Source organism: Panthera tigris, chromosome B3, assembly GCF_018350195.1.
Source record: "Panthera tigris isolate Pti1 chromosome B3, P.tigris_Pti1_mat1.1, whole genome shotgun sequence".
Lineage (NCBI taxonomy): Eukaryota > Metazoa > Chordata > Mammalia > Carnivora > Felidae > Panthera > Panthera tigris.
This window is the reverse complement of record NC_056665.1, coordinates 116,702,073-116,721,876: the sequence shown is the minus strand read 5'-3', so window position 1 is coordinate 116,721,876 and position 19,804 is coordinate 116,702,073. Positions and strand designations below refer to the sequence as shown.

General features: G+C 36.4%; 1 protein-coding gene across 1 annotated transcript in view; it reads right to left on the bottom strand.

Annotated features, from left to right (window-relative positions):
- RGS6 (regulator of G protein signaling 6) overlaps positions 1 to 19,804 on the bottom strand; it is a 585,661-nt gene that overhangs the window by 451,174 nt on the left and 114,683 nt on the right. The window lies entirely within an intron of this gene.

Sequence of the window (19,804 nt, the reverse complement as noted above, 5' to 3'; positions counted from 1 at the left end):
GGGAGAAGACTAAGAAAATCCGAATAAACTGTGGGCTTTAGTGACTAGCAATGTATTGATATTGGCTCATGAGTTGGGACAAATGTACCATACCAATATAAGACATCAATAATAAGGGAAGTTGGGTGTGGGGTATATAAAAATTCTTTGTACTCTCTTTAAAATTTTTCTGTGTATCTAAACATGTTCTAAAATAAAGTTTAATGTTTAGAAACGCTTTGGAGATTTTTATAACTTGACTTATTAGTGCCATGATAATTATTCCCATATTAATTTATAAGCTTAGTATATAGCTCTAACCAGAATCCCACTCGGATTGTTTCAGGGAGGGATGGGTTTAGGGAGATAACAAAAATAACCACATTCATCTGGATGAATACTTGCTGGAGAACGGAAGATTTAAAAGACAGTTAAGGGAATATTTGCCATGCATCATAATAAAATGTACCACGAAGAACAAAAAATTAAGATAGTATGGTTCAAGTACAGAAGAAGGACTAAACAAGTTGGATAGTACTGAAAAGAATACCAAAGCAAGTGAAAGAAAATGTATGTGTATTTAACATGATAAAGAAAGCATCATAAATCACTGGGAGAGAGATGGATTACTTAACTAGTAATTTGTGGGAAAATTCAGAATACTCTTTACCTCATATACTAAACATTTTATGAAGTTCAAAGGAAAAAAAGTAAAACTCTAAAATACAGAGTTCTGGTTTTAGCTCTGATACGTAAGGAACCTGGAAGTCACCACTCCCATCTTTCCAACAGGAAGTGTTCAATGACTTTTCTCGGATCTGTCAAAGAACTGAGCTTGCAGGGCCAACTGCCAACCCCAAATCTGCAGAGACGGGTGAATTCAATGCATCGCATGGAAGATATGCTTACCTGAAGCAGAAACCGTTAGAGCCATAAACTAGTAAGAACACTTAAATGATAGTTCTCCCTAATGCTGGAAGCTGAATGGGGACAAACGTGGGAATGAGAAATTCCTAAAGGCTGCAGGCTTGAAGGGACCCTCATGCTTTCCTAGGTTTTACCTACCTCCAAGATCTCCAAAGACCCCCTCATGGCTCTGGCAGAGAGAGAAGAGTAACCATATGCGTCAACAGAGAGAGAAGAACTGTATGATAGACTGTGTGCCTTAAATGACAGAAATTTATTTTCTCACAGTTCTGGAGGCTGGAATTCAAGATCAGATGCTAGCAATTGTCATGCTCTCATAAGGCCCTCCTCCCAGCTTGCTGATGACTACCATCTTGCTGTGTGTTTGCATGACTTTTCCCTGGTATGTGCACATAGAAAGAGAGTCAGACAGACAGAGAAAGAGAGCAGGAAAAAACTCTCTGATGTCTCTTCCTGGAAGGGCACTAATCCTATCTGAGCAGAGCCCCACCCTGATAACCTCATCTAACCTTAATCACCTTCCCAAGGTCCCAGCTGCAAATAATACCACGTTGGCAGCTAGGGCTTCAACATATGATTTTTTTTTTTTTTAATTCCAATGTAGTTAACATACAGTGTGATAATGCTAAGCAAAGTAAGCCAGAGAAAAACAAATATAGGATTGTACTCATATGTGGAATTTAAGAAACAAATGAACAAAGGAAAAAAAAAAAAGAGGCAAATCAAAAACTGTATGAATTTTGAGGGACACAAACATTCGGTCCTTATCAGTAACCATTGTGAAATATGCCCAAAGCATTCTCAGTAAGAAAGGCATACTCTCCAAGAGAAAAGACTTTACCATAGCCTTATTCCACCTAGGAGAATGACCTTTCTCCCACTCTAATACCTTTAGCCTTCTTGCCTCATCTAAAGAAGCTTTAAAAAAAAAAAAAAAAAGGTAAGAAATACCTGTAAACATCACAGAATGCTTCCCTTTCCCCACACCTTAGCACGAAACTTTACCAGTATAATAACAGTAGATTACAGCTGAAAAGGATGCCAAATATAGACTCCATCTGAGGAGTTTTTAGGCAATGCCAAAGACAAAAGGAGAGACAAAACTAAGGACAGTAGAGGAATTTTAAGCCTCCAGCACCTACAGCTATAGCAAACATTAAACACTGCCCAGCTTCTAGCCAGATTACCATAAAGCATCACACTAAAGGCCTACTACCCAATCCATTATGTTCAGTTTTCAATAAAAATTACCAGGTATGCTAAAGGGCAAGAAAAAAAAAAAAAACAGCCTGTAAAGACAAAGCAATCATCAGAACCAGACTGAGATATAATATAGATGTTGCAATTTTCAGACAAAAAATTTAAAAATAACTATGATTAATATGCTAAGGGCACTAATGGGAAAAGCAGACAGTATACAAGGACAAATAGGTAAGATCAGTGGAGAGATGGGCACTAAGAAAGAATCAGAAGGAAATGAAAGAAATCAAATACACTGTAACAGAAATGAAGAAATGCCATTGATGGGCTCCTAAGAGACCAACCACAGCTGAGAAAGGAATCAGAGAGCTTCAAGATAGGTCAATGGCCATTTCCCGAATAGAAATGCAGAGATGGAGAGAGAAAGAGAGAGGGATGAAGAGGATAAGAAGAACAGAGGAGGAAAAGAAAGAAGGGGAAACCATACAAGAGCTGTGGAGAAATTTCAAAGGTATAACATGTTTAACTGGGAAACCAGAAAGGGAAGAAAGAGAGGACAAAGTAAAGAAATATTTTAAGTATTAATGACTGAGAATTTTCTAAAATTAATCACAGACACCAAAACACTATCTAGGAAGCTTAGAGAACACTGACAGGATAAATGTCAGAAAGTCTACATCTAGTCTATCATGTTCAAACTACCAAAAACCAAAGTTAAACAGAAAATCTTGAAAGAAACCATGGGGAAAGGAATCATCTTGCCTATAGAAAAACATGAATAAGTGACATTGGAATTCTTGCCAAAATCCATGCAAGAAGAAGAGAGTGGAGTGAAATATTTAAAGCGTTAAGGGAGAAAAGAAAAGCCCACCAAGTTAGAATTCTATATTCAACAAAATTAACCTTCAAATTATTGAAAAAATACTTCAAAGTATTGAAAAAATAAAGACTTTCTCAAAAAGAAATTGAGGGAACTCATTCCTAGAAGACCTGTCCTGCAAAAAATGTCAAAAGAAGCTCTTCAAAAACAAGTTCTTCAAGAACGTCAGTGGGGCACCTGAGTGGCTCAGTTGGTTACTTTGGCTCAGGTCATGATCTCGTGGTCCATGAGTTTGAGCCCCACATTGGGCTCTGTGCTGACAGCTCAGAGCCTGTAGCCTGCTTGGGATTCTGTGTCTCTCCCTCTCTCTGACCCTCCCCACTCATGCTCTATCTCTCTCTGTCTCAAAAATAAATAAAACATTAAAAAAAATTTTTTTTAAGGTCAGAAACGTGTGTGTGTGTATATATATTTGAAACTTAAAAGGAAATCTACTGGAGATATATCTAATATCTGGTAGGGACATGACTGCAGGCACAATCACAAAGGAAGAAAATCACTAAAGGAAAGTTGTGTAAATGTGATTAAATAATGGGTTCAACATGACAGAACATGAGATAAAATTATAAGCCATATATGTGATAAATGAAGAAAAAATATTTACCAGAAATCTAAGAAAATATTAATACCCTAACACATAAAGAGCAAAAACTAAAAGAAAAATTTCTAGTATTTCAATAGAAATACAGAGGCAAAAAGGATAAGAATAAACCATCCATAAAAACATAACCATTAAGAAATAATCAAAGAGCAGAAATAAAATGCAATATAATTTCATTATCAAATTAGCATAAAAATGTTTAAATACTAATGAAGAAAAAGAGTAATGTAACAGATATGGTCCACTTTTTCAAAAGCAGTTGGCAAACAGTGTAAAACCATTCACATCGATACCCTTCCTTGACCTAGGAATCTCATTTCCAGCAATCTACTTGAAGTTAATAGCATATTTCAAAAGCATATCAAATATTTCTACAAAGATGATCATATTTATAATAAGCTCCCAAAATAGATATGAGGTATGGTAATAAGGTTAAATAAGGTACAACAAAGTCATATTTTAGAATATGTGGCTATTGAAAAATCAGCAAATGCTTAACATGAAAAAAAAGTTCATTAAGTAAAATTTGGTGATCAGAAAGTGGACAGAACTGTGTACGGAAAACATTTAAACTTTTATATATATATATATATATATATAATTTTCAACACATTATTCAGGTACATGCAAAATATAAAAGAAATATTCTAAAATGTTAAGTCATGACTCAGAATTAATGGGTCACAGATGATTTTAATAGAATAGTTTTTAAATTATGAACCTAATGAATGCTTATAATAACATATTATATGTAATATGTATTACATTAGCAAATATACATATATACAAGCATTTGTTAGGTTCACAGTTTTAAAAATACCAAAATTACTGAAGGGAATTTCTTCACTATTGAAACCCTGAGACCAGGCAGGAAATAAGTAAAAGTCCTTTATGGTTGCCACAATATGCTGTTATAATCTCCACTCTAGAACCATTTCATAAGGTGACAGTGGTTCTACTATTAGTTACAGAAACAGACATGGAACCTTATCTGCTGACTCCCAATACAATGGCCTTTTCACTCCCCTCCACGAAAAGGTATGAAATTTGATCTTCCTGCGAGGTGACATCAGCAAGATGGCAGAATAAGAAGCTCCAGATATCATTCCCCCCTTAGGCACTGATTTATTAATGGTCCAGAAAGCTTTTATGAGAACCCCAGAAATCAGTTAAGAAGTCAGAGTATCCCAGGCAAAGCACAAAGCCAAGAATTTGAAACTGAAACATTGAAACTGGTAAGAAAATGACATTGCATTTCAACCTTGATAGGCACAGCTTAGTGTGATTGAGAAAAAAACACCCAACTTGCAACTTCTCCATTGGGAAGGAAAGAGAAAAGCATAATGTATGTCCAATATACCAACTTTTCAAGGGGCTGCCTAACACAGAGGGCCTGACTCAGAGCACTGGTGGGGAACTGGCATAATCAGAATGCCTGAGGGCCACTGAGAACAAAGGAGACCTTGGTGGCTTGTTGCTGCACCAATGAACTATAGTACTGCAGAGACACCAGACAAGGTAAGTTATAATTATTTCTGAAAAAGGAAATCAGCAAACCTCTCTGATTGGGAAATTATACACACAAGCCCAGAGAAGATAATTCTTAGAAAAGGCCGGAGAGGTCTCCAGTTTCTCTCACCAGGCTGACCAATGAGTGGTCTTCCTCTATATGAAACCAGTCCATAAAGACTAAGGGAGGTGGCTGTCCTTTTAAGTGGCCAAATTCCAGCAAAAATAAAAAGGCATAAAAAGAAATAGAGAAACATGGCCCAATCAAAGGAACAAAATAAAACTCCAGAACTGAACTTAAAGAAATGGAAAACTATTAATTAACTGAAAAAGAATTCAAATTATCTCATTGAAGAAGTTCAGTAAGTTAAAGGAACACAGATAGACAACCAAAGAATATCAGAAAATCAGTGAATGAACATAATGAGAATATCAACAAAGAGACAAAAACTATTAAAAAGAACCGAAAAGAAATCCTGGAGCTGAAGAATGAAACTGAATTGAAAAATTCACTAGAAAAGTTCAACAACAAACTTGATAAAACATAAAAAAAAAAAAAAAAAAATCAGTGAACTTGAAGACAGGTCATTTGCAATTATCCAGTCAGAGCACCAAAAAGAAAACAAAATGAAGAAAAGTGAAGATAGTTTAAGGGACTCATGGGACACTACCAGAGGAACCAAGATACAACATTATGGGAGTCCCTGAAGGAGATGATAAGAGAATTTATTTGAAGAAATAATGGCCATAAACTTCCTGAACTAGGAAGGAAACAGACAACCAAATGCAAGAAGCTCAATGAACTCCTACTAAGATGAGCCTAAAGAATCCATGCTGAGACACCAGAGACAAAGACAGACCCTTGAAAATTCATCACATACAAGGAAGCTCCTATGAGATTATCAATGGATTTCGTAGCAGACATTATAGGGAAGAAGACAGTAGGATAATCAAAGTGCTGGGGGAAAAAATAAATTGCCAACTGAGAACACTGTATCTGGTAAAACTGCTGTTCAAAGATGAAGGAGAAATAAATATTTTCCCAGATAACAAAAGCTGAAGAAGTTCATCTCCACTAGACCTGCCTTGCAAGAAATACTAAAAGGAAACCATAACCAGTAAAGAAATAAAATTAGTAATCAAAAATCTCCCAAAAAACAAGAGTCCAGGGCCAGATGGCTTTCTAGGGGAATTCTACCAAACATTTAAGGAAGAGTTAACACCTATTCTCTTGAAGCTGTTCCAAAAAATAGAAATGGAAGGAAAACTTCCAAACTCTTTCTATGAGGCCAGCATTACCTTGATTCCAAAACCAGACAGAGACCCCACTAAAAAGGAGAACTATAGACCAATTTCCCTGATGAACGTGGATGCAAAAATCCTCAACAAGATATTAGCCAACCAGATCCAACAAAACATTAAAAAAAATTATTCACCATGACCAAATGGGATTTATACCTGGGATGCATGGCTGGATCAATATCCACAAGACAATTAACATGATTCATCACATCAATAAAAGAAAGGACAAGAACCATATGATCCTCTCAATAGATGCAGAGAAAGCATTGGACAAAATACAGCATCCTTTCTTGATAAAAACCCTCAAGAAAGTAGGGATAGAAGGATCATACCTCGAGATCATAAAAGCCATATATGAATGACCCAATGCTAGTATCATTCTCAATGGAGAAAAACTGAGAGCTTTCCCCCTAAGGTCAGGAACAAGAAAGGGATGTCCACTCTCGCCACTGTTATTCAACACAGTATTAGAAGTCTTAGCCTCTGCAATCAGACAACACAAAGAAATAAAAGGCATTTAAATTGGCCAGGAGGAAGTCAATCTTTCTTCATAGGTGACATGATACTTTATATGGAAAACCCAAAAGATTCCACCAAAAAACTGCTAGAACTGATTCATGAATTCAGCGAAGTTGCAGGATATAAAATCAATGCACAGAAATTGGTTGCATTCCTATTCACCAACAATGAAGAAACTGAAAGAGAAATCAAGGAATTGATCCCATTTACAGTTGCACCAAAAACCATATGATACCTAGGAATAAATCTAACCAAAGAGGTGAAAAATCTATAGACTGAAAACTATAGAAAGCTTATGAAAGAAATTGAAGAAGACATTAAAAAATGGAAAAAGATTCCATGATCCTGGATAGGAAGAACAAATATTGTTAAAATGTCAATACTACCCAAAGCAATCTACATATTCAACGCAATCCCTATCAAAATAACACCAGCATTCTTCAAAGAGCTAGAACAAATAATCCTAAAATTTGTATGGAACCAGAAAAGACCCTGAATAGCCAAAGCAATCTTGAAGAACCCAGAAATGGACCCACAAACGTATGGCCAACTAATCTTTGACAAAGCAGGAAAGAATATCCAATGGAATAAAGACAGTCTCTTCAGCAAGTGGTGCTGGGAAAACTGGACAGCGACATGCAGAAAAATGAACCTGGACCACTTTCTGACACCATACACAAAAATAAACTCAAAATGGATGGAAGACCTCAATGTAAGACAGGAAGCCATCAAAATCCTCAAGGAGAAAGCAGGTAAAAACCTCTTTGATCTTGCCTGCAGCAACTTCTTACTCAACACGTCTCCAGAGGCAAGGGAAACAAAACCAAAAATGAACTACTGGGACCTCATCAAAATAAAAAGCTTCTCCACAGCAAAGGAAACAATCAGCAAAACTCAAAGGCAACCGACAGAATGGGAGAAGATATTTGCAAACAATATATCAGATAAAACGTTAGTATCCAAAATCTATAAAGAACTTATCAAACTCAACACCCAAAAAACAATCCAGTGAAGAAATGGGCAAAAGACATAAATAGGCACTTCTCCAAAGAAGACATCCAGATGGCCAAACGACACATGAAAAGATGCTCAACATCACTCATGATCAGGGAAATACAAATCAAAAGCACAATGAGATACCTCCTTACATGTGTCAGAATGGCTAACATTAACAATGCAGGTAATAACAGATGTTGGTGAGGATGCAGAGAAAGAGGATCTCTTTTGCATTATTGGTGGGAATGCAAGCTGGTGCAGCCACTCTGGAAAACAGTATGGAGGTTCCTCAAAAAATTAAAAATAGAACTACCCTACGACCCAGCAATTGCATTACTAGGTATTTATCCAAGGGATACAGGTATGCTGTTTCGAAGGGACACCAATATTTACAGCAGCACTATCTACAATAGCCAAAGTATGGAAAGAGCCCAAATGTCCATCGATAGATGAATGGATAAAGAAGATATGGTATGTGTACACAATGGAGTATTACTTGGGAATCAAAAAGAATGAAATCTTGCCATTTGCAACTACGTGGATGGAACTGGAAGGTATTACGCTAAGTGAAATTAGTCAGAGAAAGACAAATATCATATGACTTCACTCACATGAGGACTTTAAGAGACAAAACAGATGAACATAAGGTAAGGGAAACAAAAATAATATAAAAGCAGGGAGGGAAACAAAACATAAGAGACTCTTAAATATGGAGAAGAAACAGAGGGTTACTGGAAGGGTTGTGGGAGGGGGGATGGGCTAAATGGGTAAGGGGCATTAAGGAATCTACTTCTGAAATCATTGTTGCACCATAAGCTAACTAATTTGGATGTAAATTAAAAAAAATAAAATTAAAAATAAAAAATAAATTAAAAAATTATTTAAAAAAGAAGAAATACTAAAAGGAGTCATTCAAGTTCAAATGCAAGGACACTAGACAGCAACTTGAAAGCATACAAAATATAAAGCTCTCTATTAAAGATAAATATATAAACCAATACAGAATCCTGTAATACTGTAATGGTAGTAAATCATTTTAAAGGTGAAAGTATAAAGAAGGACTATAAAACTATTAATGGATACAAAATATTAAAAATATGTAAATTTGGGGGCACCTGGGTGGCTTGGTCAGTTAAGTGCCAGACTCTGATTTCAGCTCAGGTTATGATCCCAGGGTTTGTGCGTTTGAGCCCCACATTGGGCTCTGTGTCTCTGCGTCTCTGTACCGAGAGTGTGGAGCCTGCTTGGGATTCTCCCTCTCCCTCTCTTCCTGTCTCTCTGTTCTTCCCCTATTTGTGCACTCTGTCTCTCTCTCTCTCTCAAAATAAATTTTTAAAAAAGATGTAAATTTTGACATGAATAACATAAGTTGGGAGGGAGGATGTAAAGAAGTAGAGTTTCTCTATGTGATTTAAGTTAAACTGTTATCAGTTTAGAAAATATTGTTGTAACTATAAAATGTTTTATGTAGTCCCCATGGTATCACAAATAAAATATCTATAAATGGATTAAATTCCCTAACCAAAAGACATTATGTGGCTGAATGGATTAAAAGACAAGATCCAATTATATGCTATCTGTAAGAGATTCACTTTAGATATAAGGACACACATGGGCTGAAAGTGAAAGGATAGAAAAAGATATTTTGTGCAAATGGTAACCAAAAGAGAGTAGTCATATTTATATCAAATAAGAGTCAAAAAATGTCACAAGACATAGAAGAATATTATATAATGATAAAAGTGTCCATTCACCAGGAGATATAACATATATATATATGCACCTAATATCAGAGCACCCAAATATAGAAGCAAACATTGATGGAATTACAAGGGAAAAATAGACAGTAACATAATAATAGCAGATTTTGGTATTGCATTTTCAATAACATATAGAACAACAAAAAAAGTAAATAAGGAAATAGAGGACTCAAAAAACACTATAGAGGAAAAGGACATAAGTAAACCTATACAGAACACTCCACCCAACAATGATGGAATACACATTCTTCTCAAGCACACACAGAACATTCTCTGGGATAGATCATATGTTAGGTCAGAAACAAGTCTTAAATTTAAGAAGGGTGAAACCATATCAAGTATCTTTCCTGACCACAACAGTATGAAACTAGAAATTAACAGCAAAAGGAAAACTGGAAAGTTACCAAATATGTGGAAATTAAACAACCCGCTCTTGAACAGCAAGGGCTCAAAACAGAAATCACAGGAAAATTTAGAAACTATCTTGATACAAATGAAAATGAAAACATAACATCCCAAAACTTATAGGATGCTGCAGTAGCAGTAGTAGTAGTAAGAGGAAATTTTATAGTAGTAAATGTCTACATTAAAAAGGAAGAAAGATCTCAAATCAACAATGGAACTTCACACTTTAAGGAACTAGAAAAAGAACAAACTAAACCCAAAGTTAGCAAAGGAAGAAAATAAAGATTAGCATAGAAATAAATGAAATAGAGAACAGAAAAACAATAGGATAAGTTGAAAAAACTACAAGTTGGTTCTCTGAAGAGAATCAACAAAATCGACCAAATTTTATCTAGAATAAGAAAAAAAGAGAAGAACAAAATAACGAAAATTAGAAATGAGAGAGAAGACATTACAACTGATGCCACAGAAATTAAAAGATTCATGAGGGACTACTATGAACAATTACATACAAACAACTTGGATAATGTAGAAGAAATGTTTAAACTCCTATAAACATACAACTTGCCAAGACGGAATCGTGAAGAAATATAAAATATGAACAGACTTATGTAACTAGTAAGGAAGTTGAATCAGTGATCAAAAACCTTCCAACAAAGAAAAGCCCAAGTCCAGGTGGTATCACTTGAGCATTCTACCAAAAGTCTATTTTTTTAACCTGTTTATTTATTTTGAGAGACAGAGAGCACATGCAAACATGGGAGCGGCAGAAAGACAGGAAGAGAAAGAATCCCAAGCAGGCTCCATGTTGTCAGCACAGAGCCCAACTTAGGCCTGGATCTTACACACTCTGAGATCATGACCTGAGCTGAAATCAAGAGTTGGATGCTTAACCAACTGAGCCACCCAGGTGCCCCTTTTTTAAAGTTTTTTTTTTTTTTCTACCCAAGTTTAAAGAATTTTGCCAATCCTTCCCAAATTCCTCCAAAAATGAAGAGGGAATACTTCCAAATTCATTTTATGAGGTCCACTACCCTGATACCAAAACCAGATAAGGACACTACAAAAGAAAAAAAGAAAAAAAGAAAAAAAAAAAAGAACTGCAGACCAAGATCCTTGATGAATATTGATGAAAAATTCTCAACAAAATACTAGCAAACAGAATTCAGCAGCATGTTAAAAGGATGATACACCATGATAGTGGGATTTATTCCTGGAATGCAAGGGTAGTTCAACATGTGAAAAATCAGTCAATGTCACATTAATAGAATAAAGGATACAAACCACATGATCATCTCAATTGATGCAGAGAAAGCTTTTAACAAAATTCAACACATTTTAATGGTAAAAATACACAACAAACTAGAAATAGAAGAAAATTATCTCAACATAATAAAGGCCATATATTAAAAGCTCACAGCAAACATCATACTCAGTGGTGAGAAAGTGAAAGTTTTCCCTCTAAGTACAAGAACAACTCAAGGGTGCCCACTTTCACAACTTCTACTTAATATAGTACTGGAAGTGTTAGCCAGAGCAATTAGGCAAGAAAAAGACATAAATGACACCCAAATTAGAAAGGAAAAAGTAAAATGACCTCTCTTCACTGAAGGCACAATACAGAAAACTAAAAATTCCTTGGGGAAAAAAACAAAACAAAACAAAAAACCTGTTTCAGTAAATAAATTAAGCAAAGTTGCAGAATACAAAATCAACATGCAAAAATCAGTTGTGTTTTTGTATACAAACAATAAACAACTAAAAGGAAATTAAGGAATTAAATTAAAAGGAAATGGAAATTAAGAAAACAATCCCATTTATAATAGCATTGAAACAATAAAATACTTAGGAATAAACTTAACAAAGGAGGCAAAAAATTTATAAATTGAAATCCATAAAACATTGCTGAAAGAAATTAAAGACAATGCAAATAATGAGAAGACATCTCATATTCATGAATTGGAAGACAATATTACTGAAATGTCTATACTACCCAAAGAGACCTATAAATTCACAGGGATCTCTATCAAAACCCCAGTGGCAATTTTTGCAGATACAGAAAAAACAATCCTAAAGTTCATATGGAATTGCAAAGGACCTGAAATAGCCAAAACAATCTTGAGAAAGAAAAACATATCTGGAAGCTTCATATATCCTGATTTCAAAACATATAACAAAGCTACAGCAATCAAAACAATACGATACTGGCATACAGACGGACATATAGACCAATGTAACAGAATTGAGAGGCCAGAAAGAAACCCTCAAGTATATAGTCAGATGATTTTAAACAAGGGTTCCATGACTACACAAAGAGGAGAGAATAGTCTCTCCAACACATGGTACTGGGAAAACTGTATATCCACATACAAAAGAATGAAATTGGACCCTTATCTTACAACATATATAATAATTAAGAGTGGATGAAAGACCTAAATGTAAGGCCTGAAACTATACAAATCTAAGAAAAAAATATAGGAGAAATCTTCATGACATTGGATTTGGAAATGCTTTCTTAGATATAACACCAAAATCATATACCACGAAAACTAACATAGACAAATAGGACTACATCAAAATTAAAAACTGTGCAGCAAATTAAACAATCAACAGAGTCAAAAGGCAATCTACCAAATGGGAGGAAATATTTACTAACTATGTATCTGATAAGAGATTAATATCTGTAATACATAAAGAACTCCTAAAACTCGACAACAAAGAAACAAAGAAACTCAGTTAAAAATGGGTAAGAAACTTGAAACAGACATTTCTCCAAAGAAAATATGCACATGGCCAACAAACATGAAAAGATCCTCAGCATCCTAATATCAGGGAAATGAAAATCGAAATCACAATGAGGTATTAATCCATGCCCAGTAGGATGGCAGCTATCAGAAAGAAAGAGGGAAAGAGAGAGAGAGAGAGAAGGAGAGAGGGAGGGATGGAGGGAGAGACGGAAGAAGAACAGGCATTGGCAAAGATGTGGAGATATTGGAACCCTTGCTCACTGTTAGTAGGAATGTAAAATGATGCAGCTACTATGGAAAACAGCATTCACGTTCCTCAAAAAATTAAAAATAGAATTACCATATGATCTAGCAATCACAGCTCCATATACTTTGGATATATATGCAAAATAATTGAAAACAGGATCTTGAAGAGAATCTGCACACATATTCATTACAAATCATTCACAATAGCTGAGAGGTAAAAGTAAAAAAAAAAAGTCTATCAATGGATGAATGGATAAGTAAAATGTGATTCATATACACAATGGAATATTATTCAGCCTTAAGAAAGAAGAAAAAACTGTCATATGCTATAATGTGGATGAACCTTGAGAACATTATGCTAAGTGAAATATGCCAATCACAAAAAGACAAATTGAATGATTCTACTTATATGAGATATCAAAGGTAGTCAAACTCTTAGCAACAAAGTAGAATGGGAGTTGTCAGGGGCTTTAAGTAGGGGAACAAGGGTTCAACAAGTATAGTTTTAATTGTTTGAAATGAAAAAGTTCTAGAGATCTGTTGCATAATAATGTGCACATGGTTAATACTATTGTACAGTAAACCTTAAAAGCATGAAGATGATAAATTTTGGTATGTGCTTTTTACCATATTTTTTAAATGTATGAAAAATACCTAATCTTAATGGCAATCAAAGACATACCAAATAAAATGCTGAGATACTATTCTGCCTTTCCATTTAGCAAAGAAAAAAAAATAACCAGTGATAGCAGGTTATAACAGGTAGTAAATGACTTTTTGGAAAGTAATTTGGCAATACACAGGAAAAACCTTAATAATAGCTTTACCACCCTCTCACAATTTGCTCTTTCCTTCATTAACATATACTTAGCATTTATTATGTTCCATCTAGAGGGCACGGCACTGAAAAAAGAGGCATGGTCCTTATATGAAACTTGTACTGTGGTGGCAGATATTAAATGCTACAAACTATATAGCGAGAACTTAATCTACTCTATAATTTACAAGGATTAGTAAAGTGCCCAGAAGAAGGGGTGGGGATGTGGTGACTGCACCAAAATGTTCATTTCAGCATGATTAATAAAGTATTGAAATTGGAAACATAAACAGAAGGGCTAACTCTGCAAGCTCTTGCAAAGACGTCCATTGTGAAACTATCCCAATTATTTAAAAAAATGTTTTCAATGGCCATCTGAGGTAGTCATTAGAACCGTTGCCAAATAGTCCAAGTCTCTTCCTTCCTTCCTCTCCTTTCCTACCTTCTTTGAAGTTAGCACGGACATGTGACTTGAATTGATCAATGAAATGTAAGCAAGTGATGTTTCCCTTCTAGGAAGACTTAAAAAAAAATTTTTTTTTTTTAATGTTTATTTATTTTTGAGAGAGAGAGACAGAGTGTGAGCAGGGAAGGGACAGAGAGAGGGAGAGACAGAATCTGAAGCAGGCTCCAGGCTCTGAGCCATCAGCACAGATCTCGACACGGGGCTCAAACTCATGTACTGCGAGATCATGACCTGAGCCGAAGTCAGTCGTTTAACCGACTGAGGCACCCAGTTGCCCCTAGGAAGACTTTAAAAGCCAGCACAGGGTGCCCATATTTTCTTATTCTGCTTTAGTGATTGTGAATGCTTGCGTCTAAGTAGTGCTTCCATCAGCATCGGTATGGATCCCTGAATCTGAATGAGCACTTTCCCTGTCGATCTACATTAGACACATAACATGAGCAAAAAATAAATCTTTGCTGTGTTAAGTCACGAAGATTTGAGGAATTATATTACCACAGGATCTAGATTGATACAGTGCCTCTACTCTCTGGGGAAAATGCTAATTACATTAAATGGTATAAAAGAACACAATAAAAATTGTATACTCTATGAGTGTACTTTTACTTTACAAGAATCTTATCTCTAGAAAAAAGACTAAAAAGTACACACACCTAAATATTGATAATGATTGTCTTTTTATGGATATGTGGGGGATTTTTCCTACCTCTTTTTAGCATGCATTCATAGATTATCTTTAATGGGTAAAATAACAGTTCTTATCAAGCACAGAAGTCACAATAAGAAATGTTCAGAAGGGAACTCTATCATTTAATATTTGCAAACTAAAAGTTTTCCAGAAAGAAGGGATTCTCTCTTCACATAAACATGCTCCCCTGAAAAGTGGGATCTACTTGGCCAATGTTTCAAACTATTCAGTATATAGTTATGCTTATCCACAAACTTGCAACCTAACACTATGTGTGTTATATCCTGTATTAAGTAAGCTCAAACCCTAAAAAAATTTTGTTGCTAAGGGTCTTATTTCTTTTCCTTTCTAGATTCCCAGTTCAATACCTAGTTCTATTCAGGTCCCCGAATCCATATCAGGTACAAATCAATCCAGTTAAATATTGCTTTATTTAAAGAACATCATTGACCTGTTTTACTCAGAAATAAGCTAAGTCACTGGTCAGGAAAAAGTGACTTTACTTTTGGCTGTACAGCCTATTCCCCAGGGAACTTGATTTCTACTGCAATCTCCCCATCCCTTTTACTGTGAAGATAATGATATTGCTAACACAAGATATTTCCAATTAACTTAAAATGGCTTAAAATATTTATGGTCCACTTATTTTACATAATGGCATGTAGTTTACATCATGGTTGAAAGGTCTCTTTAGATGCAGTAAAAAGCCTACATCTTTATTTAAAAAAAAAAATCAGCTACGATTATGAAACATTTTGTAGTAATCATGAAATGTTATCATTTTTTCCTAACAATAAGAAACTCCTGATCACGAAAACATACGACATAAAGCATAAACCCATACCATAATCAACCACATTCATGACACGATCAACAATGATATCACGTGACATCTACTTTTCTTTGGTATTTGGATGACATATTTTTCCATCTTTTTATTTTTCAAACTTTTATTTCCTTATCTTCTAAATATGTCTCCCGAAAGTTTTTAAAATCCATCTAATAGCCTTTGTTTTGTAAATACAACATTTACCCCATACATATATAATGTAGTTACTGAAGCATTTGGGTTTATAGCTACCCTTATGTGTACTTTTGTCCCAATGTTCAAATTTTCCTCTTCTTTCATTAACATTGGCTCATTTTTAATTATTTTATTTTTAACCTGTTAGCATGGAAATCACACACTCTTTTACTATTCTTCTAGGGGTTATTCTAACGATTACAAAATGTGTCATTAGCTTATCAAAGGACTAATATTTGCCTGATACTTCTATTTTGTCCCAGACAATGCAGAAAACTTACGATGTCTTATCTTTTAACCTCTCTTAGAACAATGAGGGAGCAACAGACAGGACAAAGAATTAAAGGAAGAGAAAAGGCTGAATGTGTTACCTGGAGCTCAGACTCCTATTCAACCTTTGAGAGCAGATTGCTGGCCTCCTCGAGGGAAAAAATACATTCCATCACTACTTACGCAAACCCCTAGTTTAAACATGATACCCACCATTCACTTTCAGTTCTATAATGAGCTGGTTCTCATCACAGAAAGAATAAAACATTTGACCTTCTTCTCTCCACCTTGAGACCCAACAACATTCTTTTCCCATCCATGCCCCTCCCTCTACCCAAAGAAAGGGAGAGAAATGCTTGTCATCCATGAAGGTAGGGAACACTTCCAGGAGGACTGCACTGGAGCTTATCACAGCATACTAGTCAGCAGGAAGCAGGAAACGCATTTCCAACCACATCTGCAGTTTGGTTCAGTTCCTGCTCCTATAGCAAAGGAGAGCTCTTATGAGTGCTCGATGCAGACTGTGCAGAGGAAGAGCCTCTCTAAGGATACAACTTTGGAAACCAGTATAAGCCTTGGAAACCTTCACAGTAGTTCACATCACTGAGCATCAGATGGACTCGGGACCTCCATGACCAAGAAACCCAGGAACGGAATCACATTCAGAGCATGCAGAGCCTGATATGTTAAAATACAGGGATGGCTCCAATTTTCTTACATGGCAAGATAAATGTATGTCAATAATCAGCAAGGTCACTGTTACACAACTTCCAGCAAGACTTGAAGTCTTTGGCGGACAGGGGTTATACTGTTGCTGCTACATTTGAAACTATACTGTGGGGCTCCATAACTGAGACCCAGCTAGTGGTCACTGCAAGAGGGATCATGAAAAACTGGTTCCTGATACAGGTGGCACTGAGACTTAAAACCAATGCCCACATCCAATACGTGTTATCCATCCATTGTTGACTATTCCCAACGATAGGAGATTCTTAATAAAATATAATCCTGCCTCACTTATCAATGGAACGCAAATAATAAGAGTCCATATTAGCTAGAAAGCAGCTAATGGGTCACAGAAATCTTGTGTTTCATCATTCCAACCATTTATATCATATTTCAATTACAACTTGACCTATAGATGAGGAACTGTCAGAAAGACTTCAAGAAGACCACATAGTTTTTTGATTCACCAGACAACCAAAAGCAACAAAGAAAAGAGAAAGTCAGCCCATGTTGATTTTTCAACTAGATCTTCTGAAAATTTCACCAGAGCCACAAAGCCAAACAAGCACTAAGTCTTCGCTAGATACTTCAGCTACCCACATTGAATCCCCCTATGACTCCCATATCCATTTCAGACACGTTACAATAGAGCACAGATACCACCTCAGGATGGGGGTCTCTCTGCGCTAATTAAAACAGTAACAACAACAACACTACCTTAACAACGTGTAACAGAAGGATGGATGTCCTTTGAAACTATATTATGAGGGTATTTCTTTAGAGATACCTCTAAAAAAGATACCTCTATTTCTTTATTCATGGCACTTTGCAGGGAAGCAATGGCAGTGATGTTATTATGACAAACATTAAAGTCACTATCCACAGCATTTAATATGTTTAAATAAATTCTCCTTTCAGAAATAACTATAAGATGTATTAGCTAAGAAGGGAGAATGATAAAGGGCTCTGAGCATCTACAAGTTCCTTGCTCGTCTTATTTCCTGCTACTCAAAGTAACGGGGACTCAGGAATTCAGCAAACAACTGCCAACCTAGGGAGGGAGTGTCCACAAACAATGCTGCGATTCAAATATAAATACGCAAAACACATCTCCAAGCGTCCAAGGTAGTTTAGAGGTGTGTCTGAAAGGATGGGTTTAGAAGTCGTGACTGACGGAAAGGAAAATGATTTCCAGCCACATCTGAGCTAATGCTTTTGGAAGAGCAAAACAGCCAGGACTCAGAGAGCAGCCTGCCTCCCCACACAAAGCTGTGTGGCTGGCCTTGTCACTGCACAGCGTAAATCCAATGTCAATGTCGGCAAGAGCCAGCAGCACAAACACGCAGTTGCCCAGTGCAGCGCTGGTCCCCGAATGAAAACAATGAGCATGTTTGGCATCCATATCCTAAAGCAGTTTCAATCGTGTTTCATGAATTAACTAACAAAAACATTCCCAACAGAAGATGGTCAGGTGATCTTGCTGAAGAAACACCTGTGTAAAAAGTAAAAATGGAGCATATTTCAGTCTTTGATCGGCATCTATCCCCTTCTGTAAGAACAGTGATCAGAATAAACCATGATGGCAAAATACAGACATTGAGCTCTATGTGTAATGACTAAAGAAAACTGGCTAATATATTTAGGAGGAGACCAAGCTCAACTCTTGGGAAGGCTTCATAGTCTTTTGGAACCCTATGTCACCCCTCTGTCTGAGACAGTACAGCAGCTTTATAATGAAGTGAACAACTTCTCAGAGCTGCAGTTTTTAACATCACTGATTGCCTGTCCCCGGGCAACATCTACGGTAGTAAATGCACCTTGTTTATGGGACTCCCAGTTGGAGAGAGCGACAGGTTCAGCTGCATGCTGTGGAGGGTACAATGACTCACACGTTCAACGGCACAATAAACACTACTGTAGACCTAAAGGATCTTTGACCCTGACTTCAAAATGTGTTTGTGCGTATGCCTGTGTACACGTATACACAAGCATGTGCACATCATTTTTAAAGCAGGGAACATGGTCCATTCCTGGGTAGTCTCCTGCCTTCCAGATACACCTGGAGCAAAATCCAAACCCCCACAGCTCTGAAGAATCAGCCTCCACCCATTTCCTCTCCAGCCCCATCTTCTACTCCCTCCCCTCCCTACACAGGCATCCTCTCTACCCCAATACCTCTTCCTACTTTCTAGAAGCTCTAGTGTAGATCTGCACATGTCTGGATACTTCTCTGGTCATTCTAGTCTCTCTGTAAATATTTTACTTAGGTTCTTCTGAGCTTCCCATCTAAAACAGTTCCCTATCTGTCATGTTCCAGCCTCTCACCTGCGCTGTTTTCTCTGTAGCGAGACACTATCTGCCATGGCGTAACTTGTTTGTTTTGTCAAAGGACAATGAGAACACCACTCAGTATCTGAAATCAAATACAAGACTGAATTTATTGTTCACTATAATACAGATGAGCAATTCTGGCCAAAAGGTGCCTCCAAGCAAAACAGAGGGCTGATCTCATCGAAGCCTTTGGAAAATGTGGAGCTCGATACTGGCCGATGTTCAGAGGCATATGTGGGCTAACATCAGGTAGGTGCTCAGCTAAGGCTCTTATTGATTGGCTGGTGCTCAGAGGCAGGGGTTCTGGAGAGTATCCACCCTTAATTGGTTGACTTTCAGAAATGAGGAACTGACACCGGTTTGTTTTAAAACCAGTTCCAACCAAGACAAGCTGGTGTTGACCAAATGAGC